The sequence below is a fragment of the Stylophora pistillata genome, chromosome 4 (genome assembly GCF_964205215.1).
Source record: "Stylophora pistillata chromosome 4, jaStyPist1.2, whole genome shotgun sequence".
NCBI lineage: Eukaryota > Metazoa > Cnidaria > Anthozoa > Scleractinia > Pocilloporidae > Stylophora > Stylophora pistillata.
In genome coordinates this window covers 11,609,530-11,622,242 of record NC_142522.1, presented here as the reverse complement: position 1 = coordinate 11,622,242, position 12,713 = coordinate 11,609,530, and the positions used below count along the sequence as shown (strand labels likewise).

Genomic DNA, 12,713 nt, shown 5'->3' with positions numbered 1-12,713 from the left:
TGTCAGAGGTGATCCTATCGGTATTTTCTCAATGCGTCCACGATAAATCACTTATTACTTGACCATTTTATCGTTATCTCAGAGAGAGAATTAATTGATCATTTTATTATTCAAAAGTGACACTCTCTAAGATGATGCTCGAATAAGGTGTAAGGTGCTAGGGGCCACGAAAACCTGTTCACAAGAGGCCTTACATTGAAAGCCAAAAAACACTCGCTTTGGTGGCCAAATGATTGTGAAATGTTCCTCAAAATAGAATGATTGTTAACTAAAAAATGAGTTAATACGAAATTTCGATAGTTAATTGATCTTTATTTGGTGCATTCGATCTAAAGTGGAGAAATCGCGGTTATCAAAGCCATCTTTCTGGTAGTTTTCGCGCAGTTGGTAGAGTTAAATGTAAAATAAGGAACAAAGGAAGTTTAAAGTACATTTTCTTAATTCGCTTATTCTTCACAAATTACACTTCCTACTATTACAGTCAGTTTACTCCATTCTTTCATATGTATTTTGAAAAGAATTTGCAATTTCATTCGTCATGATTTATGTTATATATTATCAGTACATTTGTTCATTTCCTTGATATCCCTTTTCTAGCAGCAGGTACTTGGAAATGCGCAGCTAATGACTTTCTTGCTGTTACTTGGAAAACAATCGAAATCGTGCATTACACGCACGGAATTTCCACAGCTTGTATGTTTCTTGCAAGTATGGTATGTTACAATTTTGTTGCACACAATAAGAGATCTGATGCTGTCAGTATTCGAGTTGGTATGAGATAAAGCCAGAGGTGTTTGAGCGAGGATTTGTCTCTGTATTGCGTCACAATCGACTTTTCCATTTCCAGGCGAGAAAAAAGGTGGGTTGGCGTCCACGAGATCAATGGAACCAAGTAACAGAGCCAACAACATGGCGACTGTAAAAGCGAGGACAATCTGGAAATAGAATAATTACACAGGAAAGTACAATATTAATTAAAGTCAAATAAAACTAATTCTCAATTCTTGACTCACTACAAAGTTTACATGTTATTTTGCACGGAGGAGGCTGCAGTAGATGATTTATCTCATCAAAGTTTCATTTCATCTCCTCAGTTAAATAGAAACTTGAAAGGAAACAGCGAGTCAAGAAAAAAATGGTAATAACCGCACCTGTTTTGGATTGATGAACATTTTGTATTTTGTGATTCTTTTACGTCTTTTTCCGATGGCAGACAGGTATCTATGAAGGTTTCCTCAGCTACTGATGCATAATCTTCTCCTCATAAGCTCTTATATATCCTCCATAAACTAAAAATATCGAAATTTTCCCTTTCCGTAAACGATGAAATCTGCATCCTCTGGGTCCGTTTCAGATGGTGGCCAAGTTTTCGTCAATCAATTCTCGTGGTTGAATGCTTTTAAGAATGAATGCACCTGAATGCATCTGAGTGCATCTTGATGATGAAAGACATTAATGAAAGGAACATACGTGGGATTGGTATGTAGATAAAAGTAGTTTTTGAGAACGATCTAAAAAGTCTTCTTTAAAATCTAGTTCTAGTGAAACGTTCTAAACCATACGGAAGATTCGTCTGCACTCCTTAATTGTATCAGCTACGGAAGCGACTTATGATGCGAAAAAGATCATACCAGTTGCAGAAAAATGGGTCGCTGTATTTAGTCAGTGAACCGTAAGTGGTAAGCGAAGGTAAAAAAGGCATCATTGATTCGGATTTTACGATTAAACTACAGATACTTATACATTACAGTACCCAAGCGTGAGTACCTGCAATAGATCCAGTAATATTTCATTGCGGAACACCTTGCACAAAATCCTTATCATTTAATTTTTTTATGTGGGGCATACTATGATACTAAAGCACTTGTCTCCGATAGTGACCTGAAGCATCTGTAGTTAAGCTATTGTATTAGAAACTAGTTCTTTTGAATTCGAGGAACGGGCAAATGACTGCAATTTAAAGTTTAACAAGGAAACCAGCGGACTACATCAAATACTAGGAAACTCCTTAGACCATCATCAATCGTGCCCAAGGTATTAGAACAATATTCTTTTTATGAGCTTCCATAGGATAAAAATAAATGGAAAGGCTAACGAACGTAGGTTGCCTTCTATTATTGGTCGTCGTATATTCCGTTTTTGTTTTCTGCCGGTCAGTCAAATTATGAAAGTTAAAAGTTATTCGTAACTGTTGCTGATATTTAGAAATGATTCTCTCTCCAAGATGTCATTTAATGTACCATTCAAGGAGTGAATATCACACAAACTGTCGCAAAGGGAAAAGAGTTTAGGAATTAAGGATGTTAAGAAAAAATTCCAATGACGAAATCCATCTCCACACTACTGAATGAGGTCATTTATTTCACCTGCTCCCTCATTTTCTTTCACCTGTTTCATCTCATAACGGGAAGTAAGTTATTTAAAGATGTATCTTCCTGTAATGCCACGGATAATAAGAAAACTGCCTCGAGAAAAATTTCTGATACGCAACAATTAATGTTCAAAAACAAAATGAGGCTAGTTTCAATTTTCTACCCAACGTCACCGTTAGAGAATTCAAAGTAAATTTATTATCCAAAAGTGGGTGGGCGCTTTCACCTTAAAAATATCGTTTGATGGCTTATTAGGACTCGGTGGGGTTCAACGACTGAAATATCTAAAACTCGAATAGATTGTACATTTTGGAGAGTTAGAGAGGACACAGTCTTTAAAAGACCCTAAAAACTGCATAAGCAAATGTTTGGAACTCAATTAACAATAAAAAGTGTAGAAACTTTTGAAAATCAGTTAGTGATTATAGAATAACATTAAGTTGTGTATAAACTTCTTAATAAATCCATTTTCTGTAACAGACAGTGATAGATCAATGGCCTGTATACAACTTTTAGAACTGTTCCGTTTCGAAAATGTTTGTTCTGGAATACTATTTTCAAATCGTTTTTCTATCAGAAGTGGATAGCCAATGATTTTTAATACTAATTAAATGTACGAATAATATTTAGCTTTTCAGATAGTTTCACTCCCATTCATAAAGAAGAAAAAGTAGGTTTAGTTTGGGGAGAGTTCTTACAGTTCATATACGTTTTAAAATTTGGATATATCAACAAAGTTGAAATGGTAAATTGGCCACCGTAACGATTACAAAAGCTGACGTTTCGCGGGTTAGCTCTTCGTCTGAGCCCATTCGCTCCGACGAAAGGCTAACGCTCGAAACGTCAACTTAAGTACATCGGGAGATCGTGAGGAATTCTTGTGAGTGTTGCTTACGTTGTTTTAATGATTTAGACGTGGGCATTATGACTATCCACTTTATCTTCAAACATATAGCCGCATTTTATTCATTTATCACAGAAAGCTTTGTACGGCAACCATATAAAAAGCAAATCTTCCACACTGCGCATGTTCCGCCGCCATTTCGTATTCGATTTCTCGGCATGTATAGAAGAAGTCGCAGTCGTCATGTAGTTCTTTGATTGCATGCAATTTACCGATGAGAAGTGATAGTTATAGAATTCGTACAATTTGTAAAAGTAAAATTAAAGCTTAGTAGGACAATATGGTCAAATACAGGAATTCTGGGGTAGACTGAACTGACCTGCCTTAAAGAAGCTAAACTTACAGAATAAACGCAGGATCATTTCAACATCAATTATATTTTCTAATTATTTTGGTTACTAGAAATAGAGGGTAGGTGGAGAAGACTAAATCAAATGGTCATACGCCAAAGTTATGATAAATCTTCGAATCTTAGCCCATTGTAGGCTATTTTTCTGTAATTAAGGGTACACAACTAGACGTAACTTTATTTCATAGTCGGGAAGAAGTACATTTTTTTGTTATATAATGATATGATTTAACAATGATTCTCGGTCGGCTTGTTGCAGTTGATTAGAACCTAAAAGGTTAAATTTCATAGTCACTAGCCATATGAAAGGAACGAGTTTCTAACAACTGCAAAGGTCTGAAGAGAAGTATTAATTTTAACCGTTTAGGATGACATTGTCTTTCTGAATACTCTTATTTTGATTTGTAGAAAATAAGAATAGCAATTGAATCTTATAGAGTCATCATCTACGTTTGCAAAATCAATCTATATTCGGTACATTTCTTTTTTTAGTAAAAGCGTTTCACCTTCGAAAATGAAGCGTAGATTTGGCAAATTGATCGTTTCGAGTTATATATATTTATGAATACGAAAGCTATATCAATAATAATGATAGCAGTTGTGTTATGGATCCAGTAAAACATAGAAACTCTGAAATAGACAATTTGAAGCTCAGTGTAATAATTATATGCCACTGATGGTCGTCAAGTCTTTTCAGTCGTGCCGCTGGAGTGAGACGTTTTTTATTCTTAAGTACGTCACGGGGTATTTCATCGACAATCTGTTAACGAATGCTAATTTTTTTTTAACTGAACGTAACTGTTTTACGTCAAACCAGTGAAGCATATCCACTTTAGCTTTCGGACTCTTTAAGTTTACATTACGTAGACCACAAAAATTTTTTTCACCGAAACCTGATCACAATAAAGTACCAGTTTCGAGTAAAAGTGCTTATGGGCAACGATCAAATCAGCTCAATAACAAGTATAGGGCTGAGATAAGTTCTCTACTCAACGTCACCTTCGAAGAATTCAAAGCTGTTGGTTTACAGTGCATGGCCAAAAGTGAATGCGTATATACTTTTGATCGCTAAGCAGGAATTTGATGACTGAATGATTTAATAACTCGAACAAATTACGGGCTTTTGGAGAGTTATAGAGGATATTTTCTCTAAAAAATACACAAGCAAAATATTAGATACTAAACAACTAAAGAATAGATACTTTTTAAAATCAATCAGTAATTATAGAATATATTTTTGCAACGAACAGTGTAAGAATACATAATTTCCGCAACCGTTCCTTTTCGAAAGTGTTAGTTAAGGGATACTAAACCATTAACTAAATAATTTACATGTCAGAAATCATTCTCACTCTCATTAAAAAGAAGAAAGGATATATTCCGTGAAGGCACATGTCATAAAATCAGTAACTGAGTCAGGTTTACTAAAACAAACCTTAAATTATAGAGATACCTTTTTGAAAAAGGAAGCCGACGTATTTTAAGTACAAATTGTTCAACTGGTTGTTGAAGTCAAGGTTTTCAGATATTTTTTTTTTTCAGTTAGATGCAGTAGCTTTTTCTTTACGTTTCACCGAGTATAATCGATGCTAATATTTGTAAAATTGATGTCAAAATATCTTAGGGTTCCACACACGTCAGTTGCTTGGCATCCTTTTTAATTCCGAGCTTCAAGGCTTCAAGGCTCGACATCTCCACTACCATTTTTTCACTGAAATGCTGCGTAATTCGCCCAAGACTTGTTATGTCTTCAAGTGCAAATACTAAACGCTAAAACTCTACAGGAGCCGAATTAGAATTTGCTGCAAGATCTCTTTGAAGAAAATATATCGATTTGTTAGTGGCGACAATGAGGCCATAATTAATTATTACTTTAGCAGCCATTTTATCGGAGTGTCGCCGACGCAATTGTAAAATTAACTATTCACTGAATTACACTCTTAGATGACCACAGCCATCTTTCTCCCTATTTTCGTGCAAAAATATACTTTCTCATAACATTTTACTGAAAAAGATTTACAAGGGAATATCAAAGTACATTTTTTTTTATTTGCATTGATACTTAGCAAAGTACATTAACATGTTACTGATGTCCCTGATATCAACATTTGGATTATGCGCATAAATAATATGTTTTATCTATTTCTTATCATTTCTGTAATATATCATCAAGACATTTGTTTATCAACTTTGTATGATCTGTTTAGCAACAGCCAATGGGAAACCCGCAATTTAAGCTTTATTTGCCGTTTTGAAGAAAACAATGAGTAAAGTCGTGCGTTGCATGCATACACCGGCAGTAACCGTCCTTTCTATAACATCAATAAATAGTTAGATATTCTAGTCTTCTCGGATAGGGACGAATAAATGGAGGTCCCGTCTCCTACAGGGTTGGTGGTAGGAGACGTTAATTTCCCACACACGAGATTACTGTGTGATGGATTTCCTCTCCTGGGTGGGATGGGTGGGTTTACAGGGCCCGCAGTAATTGGCGCAAGATGTTGCGGTGTCCCTGCCTGTCGGCGAATCTTGTAGAGATATTAGATTATATGATGTATTTAGTTTAGGGATGTGTCAAATACTGTGCTTAGTTAAGGTCTTGAGGAAAAAAATGGTCAGAGGCGTTTTTTTCCCTCTACGTTATCGAAAGTTTTATGTCTGATCCAAGGTATAAGCTATTTTAGCTTGAGGCCTGTCTAAACTGGAGCTGACTACAAATTGCCGGAAGAAGAAAGAGAAAGGAAACGAAAAGCGTGAATGAATGAACCGTTTTGCCCTTATCTAAAGTAAAAAAATGCATCTAGATTTTAAACCGGGTGTAAAAACAAAACAAAACAAAAAAAAAACAACCATCTCAAGCTTTTAAGAGTTTGCGGTGGCCTGTCCCAGGAAGTCTCAAAATAGAAAAAGTTCATTACTGAAGACAGTTTCGAACCTCATTAAGAACACTGATTTTCATACCTCGGTGATTTCAGAAAACTCTCACATGCGTAGCTTAAGTCTCTGTGCATTGCTCTGCAGCGTAATAAAGTCTCACTTTTAATTTTGAATACTGCATCGCATCCCTAGTGCAGAATAGAAACCCTAGAATAAATGCTGCTATAATCTTTTCAGTTGTACTTAAATGTTATTGGGAATGGTCGGGTTGCTGGCGTAAGGGATTTTTTCATATATCAGTAATGAGGTATTTCATCTCCAGATGTTAACGACAGCAGCGAATGAAACTGTTTTACGTCAAACTAATGCAGCATATCCACTTTAGCTCTTTGACTCTTTACAATACTTATAAGTCTAAAAATCTGTCGAAAGTTCATTACAAAAAAAAAAGTCAGATCCAGTTTTGACCAATCTTATCTTGGTGCTTTTCTTTCTCAACCAAATTCTCACCCTTACTGCTCATCATTCCATGGTATATAATCTCTCCAACTTTTTCAAGAGCGCTAAAATCACGGACAATTTTCGGTGCAATTAGTATTGCTTCATGATTAATCAAATATTTGTTCCTTCTTTTAAGCGCAAACTACTATAACACTAAATGAGCCCTATTAAATTTTGCTGAAAGGTTTTTGTGGAAAACGTATCTCGATTTGTCAGAGGTGATCCTATCGGTATCTTCTGTGTCCACAATAAATCACTCATTACTTGACCATTTTATGTTTCTCTCAAAGAGAGAATTCACTGAATATTTTATTATTCAAAACTGGCACTCTAAGATGATGCCCGAATATGGTGTAAGGTGCTCCGTAGTGGCCGCGAAAACCTGTGCACGAGAGGCCTGAGATTGAAAAGCAGAAAACACTCGCTTTGGCGGCCAAATGATTGTTAAATGTTCCTCAAAATAGAATGACTGTTAACTAAAAACTGAGTTAATACAAAATTTCGATAGTTCATTGATCTTTATTTGCTACATTCGATCTAAAGTTTTCGCGCAGTTAGTAGAGTTACATGTAAAACGTCTACAAAGGAAATTTAAAGTACATTTTCTTAATTCGCTAATTCTTCACAAATTACATTTCGTAGTATTACAATCACTTTACCCCATTATTTGATATGTATTTTATAAAAAGTTGCAGTTCTATTTTTCATCATTTCTGTTATATATTATCAGTACATTTGTTCATTCCTTTGATATCCCTTTTTTTAGCAGCAGGTACTTGGAAATGCGCAGCTAATGACCCTCTTGCCGTTGTTTGGAAAACAATCGAAATCATGCATTACACGCACGGAATTTCCACAGCTTGTATGTTTCTTGCAAGTATGGTATGTTACAATTTTGTTGCACACAATAAGAGATCTGATGCTTTCAGTATTCGAGTTGCTATGAGATAAAGCCAGAGGTGTTTGAGCGAGGATTTGTCTCTGTATTGCGTCACAATCGACTTTTCCATTTCCAGGCGAGAAAGAAGGTGGGTTTGCGTCCACGAGGTCAGTGGAACTGAGTAACAGAGCCAACAACATGGCGACTGTAAAAGCGTGGACAATCTGAAAATAGGAAAATGCACAGGAAAGTGCAATATTAATTGAAGTCGAATAAAACTGTATCAGTTCTTGAATCACTATAAAGTTTACATGTTATTTTGCACGGAGGAGGCTACAGTAGATTGCTCCTTTCTTCAAAGTTTCATTTCATCTCCTCAGTTGAATAGAAACTTGAAAGAAAATATCGAGTTTAGAAAAAAATGATAATAACCGCACCTGTTTTGAATTGATGAACATTTTGTATTTTTTTATTCTTTTACGTCTTCTTGCGATCGTACACAGGTATCTATGAAGGTTTCCTCAGCTACTGATTTATAATCTTCTCCTCATAAGCTCTTATATATCCTCCATAAACTAAAAATATCGAAATTTTCCCTTTCTGTAAACGATGAAATCTGCATCCTTTGGGTCCGTTTCAGATGGTGGCCACGTTTTCGTCAATCCGGCAATTTTCGTGGCTGAATGCTTTTGAGAATAAATGCATCTGAATGTAGTGCATCTTGACGTTGATAGACATGAATGAAACGGAGCATAGGTGGGATTGGAATGTAGATAAAAATATTCTTTGAGAACGATCTTAAAAATCCTTTTTAAAATCTTATTCTAGTTAAGCGTTCTACACCATATGGAAGATCCGTCTCCATTCCACAATTTTATCCTCTACGGAAGCAACTAGTGATGCGAAAAAGATCATACTAGGTGCAGAAAAATGAGTTGCTCTAATTAGTCAGTGAACCGTAAGTGGTAAGCGAAGGTAAAAAATTAAAGGCATCATTGATTCGGATTTTACGATTAAACTACAGATACTTATACATTAGAGTACCCAAGCGTGAGGACCAATATTGGCTCCAGTGATGTTTCATTGCAGAAGACCTTGCACAAAGTCCTTATCATTTAATTGATTTATGTGTGGCATACTATGATCAAAACGGAGCACGTGTCTCCGATAATGACCTGAAGCATCTATGGTTCAGCTATTGGGCAAAGGACTACAATTAAAAGTTTAGCAAGGAAGCCAGCGACTACATCACATACAAGGGAGCTCCTTAGACCTTCATCAATCGTACCTAAGGTATTAGAACAATATCATTTTTATTAGCTTCCATAAGATAAAAATAACTGGAAAGGGTAATGAACGTAGGTTGCCTCTTATAATTGGTCCTCGTATATTTCATTTTTGTGTTAAACCAGTCAGTCGAATTATGAAAGTTAAAAGTTATTCGTAACTGTTGCTGATATTTAGCAATGAGTCTCTCTCTAAGATCTCATTTATTGTACCATTCAAAGACTGAATACCACACAAACTGTCGAAGAGGGGCAAAATTTTAGGAATTAAGAATGTTAAAAACGAATTTCCAACGATTAAAGCTATCTCTACACCACTGAATGAGATCGTTTATTTCACCTCTTGCCCCATTTTCTTTCACCTGCTTCATCTCAAAACGGGAAGTAAATTCTTTAAAGATGTGTCTTCCTGTACTGCCACGGATAATGTGAAAACTGCCTCGAGCAAGTGCTGATACGCAACAATTATATGGTCAATACAAAATGAGGCGAGTTTCAGTTTTCTATCCAACGTCATCGTAAGAGAATTCAAAAGTAAATTCATCATCCAAAAGTGAGTGTGTGCTTTTACCTTAAAATTTTTTTTAATGGCTTATCAGGATTCCGTGGGGTAAAACGACTGAAATATTTACAACTCGAGTAGAGTTAGAGAAGACACAGTCCTTAAAAGACCCTAAAACTGCACAAGAAAATGTGTGAAACTCAATTAACAACAAAAAGTTTAGAAACTTTTGAAAATCAGTTAGTTCTATATAAACCTTTTAAAAATGCTATTGTCTGTAACAGACAGTGAGAGATCAACGACCTGTATACAACTTTTAGAACTATTCCGTTTCGAAAATGTTTGTTCAGGGATACTATTTCAATTAAACGTCGTTTAACTATCAGAGGTGGGTGACCAATGATTTTTAATAATCAAATGTACTTAAAGACGCTAAGATTACAGAATAAACACAGGATCATTTTAACATCAAAACTACACATATAATAATATTTTCTTATTTTTTTAGTTACTAAAATGAACTGTAGGAGGTAAGACTCATACAAGTAATCATACGCCAAAGCTATGATAAATCTTTGAATCTTAACCTATTGAAGGCTTTTATTCTGCAAATAACGGTACACATCTAGACGTAATTGAATTCATAGCCTGGATGAAATACATTTTTTTCTTATATAATGATGTGGTATTAACAATGATTTTTTCAAAATGAACTATAAGTCAGTCGGCTTGTTGCAGTTGATTAGTACATAAGAAGTTACATTTCATAGTTGCTAGCCATATGAAAGGAAAGTGTTTCCAGTAACTGTAAAAGTTTGAGGAGAAGTATTTATTCTAACTGTTTAGTGTGGCTTTGTTCATCTGAATACTCTTATTTTTATTTGTAGAAAATAAGAATAATATAGTAATTGAATCTTACAGGGCCCTCATCTAAGTTTGTAAAATCAATCTATATACCTTACATTTCTTTTATCAGCATAGCCAGTGAGGTATTGGTGAGATACAGTCTTTAAAAGCGTTTTACCTTTGAAAATGAAACGTAGATTTGGCAAGTTGATCGTTTCGCGTTATATATATATATATACTTTATATATATATACACTGTATATTATATATATATATAATATAAAGTGTGACTTGATTTTCGTAGAACAGTGCTCAATACATAGAAGTAGAGCGAAGTATATATTGTGGGAGGAAAAAGACAAGTAAACTACAAGTTCATCCCTACAAGCCTGTTTCGTGGTCGCCCACTCATCAGGGGATTTAATATATAATACACTATATATATATATATATATATATTTATGAATACGAAAACTATATCAATAATAGTGATAGCAGTTGTGTTATGGATCTAGTAAAACATAGAAACTCTGAAATAGAAAATTTGAAGCTCAGTTTAGTAATTACATGTATATGTCATAGAAGGTCGTCGAATCTTTTCAGTGGTGCCGCTTGAGTAAGACGGTCTTTATTTTTAAGTCATGGGGTATTCCATTGACGATATTTTAACAAACGCTATTTTTTTTCTTTTTCTTTTTAATGAACGTAACTGTTCTACGTCAAACCAATGAAGGATATCCACTTTAGCTTTCGAACTCTTAATTTTTACATTACGTAGACCACAAAAATTCTTTCACCGAAACCTAATCACAAGAAAATATCTAGTTTCTCTCAATTTTACCCTGGTGTTTTTCTTTTCCAGCCAGTCACTAATCTGTATTTTTCATCATGCCATGGTACACAATTTCTTCAACGATCTCAACAGCGCTCAAACTGTTTAGCGTCTCAATAACAATTTTCACAGCGACTTGCAATGCTTCATGATTCGCCAAAGGTTTGTTGCGTGTTTCAAGCGCCAAACACTGATACTCTAGATGTGCCATTTTAGATTTTCTGAAAGATTTTTTTTACAAGAAAATTATTTCTCGATTGTCAGTAGCAACGTCATTGTTGGCTTCAAAACTCCTTATTTAAAATTAATGATTAAGAACATTAAATAATTGAGTAGTCATACGGGCAATTTCTGAATTTTAAATCATCTAATTGATTGATACTGACACTCTGGAATAAGGTATAGGGTACTAATGGCTTCGAAAACCTGTCCCTGAAAATTCCAAATCCTTTGCAGTACTCTGTCTGTGATAGGAAGGATGCTTTTTTGAGCTTTTGTCAAATAGCCGTTGTTACCTGTTAACAATTTAATGCAAAACGTTGTATAATCAATAAATCTTTATTTGATATTTGAAATATACTACCCCATCTGATGGAGAACACGGGAACTATAAAAGAGATAATGAAAATTGTAGCTTCCTCTAAGAAAAGCAAATATTTCCAGGATTTTGGGCTCTTTAAAATGAGCATGGTAAATTGTCCTCACTGATAAAAGTTCACTCAAATTCACAATTCAGTCAAATGTGAAGTAGTGTGATAATGTTAAAAAATCCATTCATATATGTGAATTATTTGCTAAAAAATACCTCCATTCAATCCTGGACATAAGTGCCAGATAGTGGTCAGGGGAGCCCTACGAGCTCGTCAAAATACGGCACAACTCGTAAGAATACTCAGCGATACTGCACAACGAAAGGTCTAATAAGTTATTTATTATCCAACACGCCAAACTGTTATTTCAGTGCGGGCGAATTTTGCGGATATTTATTTACGAAGAGTACGTGACAGAAGTATGCGAAGCGGAAAGGAATTGACGCATTGTGTTGCTGTTTCTATTTTCTTCGTTAAATGAAGAAATTATCTGGTCGTCAAGCTGTTTTTCTTTGTTCGATTCATCAAGTAAACTTGGATCTATATTTGTCAGCCATTCTTCCTCGTCGGAAATATGATCCAAATTGTCCGCCACTTGTTTTTTTTTCGCTCCCGCGATACGAGAAAACCTGTTTAACTAGTACTCTACAATAGACGAGTACAAATACCGCGTGTCATTTGTACTCGTCTGTGGCGTTATTTGTACTCGTCTAAGTGTAGTTGGATTATAATACATTTTATTCATGCACATCGTCATGATTCACCTAATTCCGT

At 35.0% G+C, this 12,713-nt stretch overlaps 1 pseudogene; it reads left to right on the top strand.

Annotated features, from left to right (window-relative positions):
* Positions 1 to 10,187: 10,187 nt before the first annotated feature.
* The window catches only part of LOC148732488 (uncharacterized), a 5,671-nt pseudogene continuing 3,145 nt past the window's right edge, over positions 10,188 to 12,713 (top strand).